At 39.3% G+C, this 1,582-nt stretch overlaps 1 pseudogene; it reads left to right on the top strand.

Annotated features, from left to right (window-relative positions):
• Positions 1-315: 315 nt before the first annotated feature.
• On the top strand, positions 316-914 carry LOC123607604 (annotated as a pseudogene).
• Positions 915-1,582: the final 668 nt, after the last annotated feature.

The following is a 1,582-nucleotide window of genomic DNA, read 5'->3' as shown; positions in this document are numbered from 1 at the left end:
TCACTTTGTTTTCTTTATTTTTAATTAGTTGCAACCTTACTTCCAGTGTCCTGTGATTTGAAATTTCCTAACTGTTAGGGCACAAGCTTAAGTGCTGATGCCATTAATTTGAAATCTGTGAAATTAAAACTGGGGCAAGAAAGGTTTCGTGAGAAAATACTGGTGGATATCGTATAGTACTATGAGGCTAAACTTGCTTTGTAAAACAATTTTTTTGAACAAAGAACCTTATTTCCCAATAAAGAATCTGAGTTTTCTTAATTACACAAATTATAGAAGACACTTATTAAATAATAGTTCTAGTTGACTCATGGAGAGACGTCAACTGAGTAATTAAGAACCAGACCTGATGCCCAACCTCCTCCTGTAGGTTGAAACCCAGGCGGTGCCCAGATGCCTGCTTACCACTCTTCTCTCGTGGACCCTGACACCAAACTCATTGGAAACATGGTACTGTTGCCTATCAGAAGTCAGTTCAAAGGACCTGCCCCTGGAGAGACAAAAGATACAGATACTGTAGATGAAACCATTTATTACTTCAAGGCCAATGTCTTCTTCCAAAACTATGAGATTAAGAATGAAGCTGATAGAACCTTGATATATATAACTGTCTGCATTTCTGAGTGTCTAAAGAAACTCCAAAAGTGCAATTCCAAAATCCAAAGTGAGAAAGAAATATATAGGCTGGGATTCACTAATTTTCCCACTCCTGGAGAGCCAGGTTTTCCACTTAATGCAATTTATGCCAAACCTGCAAACAAACAGGATGATGAGGTGATGAGGGCCTGTTTCGGCAGCTGAAACAAGAGACTTGACTGAGACTTTGTGAGAAAGTATTGGACCCTCGGCACGTGGTGGATTTGCTTGTGAAGAGACAGTTCATGAACGAGAGTCTTTCAGGACCTGGACAATAAAAGGAGCCTGGGCAGACACTTTTCCACAGCCATGGGCAGCATTTTACAGCAAGATGAATACATTTCTTTGCCTTTATTTGATAAACTTTTTTACAGAAGAGAGTGTGTCTTCGCTTGAAGAGCTCTTTATCAAGAATTTGGGTGGGGGAGGGAAGAATGGATTGTCGAAGGGTAATTGGAAATTTTCTGCAGTATTGAATTGGTGCTTAATAAGAACAAGTAATAATAAAGAAATTTCTGACATTCCAAAAAAATAAATAAATAAAAGACCAGACCTGAAATGTGCCCTTTCAAGATGCGTGTGAATATGAATTAGTAAGGTTTTAGTTTAAAGTGAGTCGATAATATAATAATATGTACCTTCTGAATTGATATAGGAAATAAATGAAAGCCATTTTATTCCGAGAAATGAATGGTCGCAGTGCACAGCAGAGAAAATAGTCCTCTGAGCTGTGGGAGATGGTTAGAGCTGGATGGCTCATCAGAGGCTACCAGAAGCTTCCCTATTACACCCAATTTGCCCGCTTCCACCACCTGCCTAGGACCCTACCCGGGCACTGATTCTAAGTCTGGGGAAGTTTTTCACACTTATCTGGGTGGACACATAGGGTGACCTGTGCACACCGGAAGAATCTGCACAGTTTAAATATTTTTGTAATATTTTTTTA

This window comes from Leopardus geoffroyi, chromosome A2 (genome assembly GCF_018350155.1).
Source record: "Leopardus geoffroyi isolate Oge1 chromosome A2, O.geoffroyi_Oge1_pat1.0, whole genome shotgun sequence".
NCBI lineage: Eukaryota > Metazoa > Chordata > Mammalia > Carnivora > Felidae > Leopardus > Leopardus geoffroyi.
Note: the sequence above shows the minus strand (reverse complement) of the source record. Positions and strands in the feature narration are given on the sequence as shown.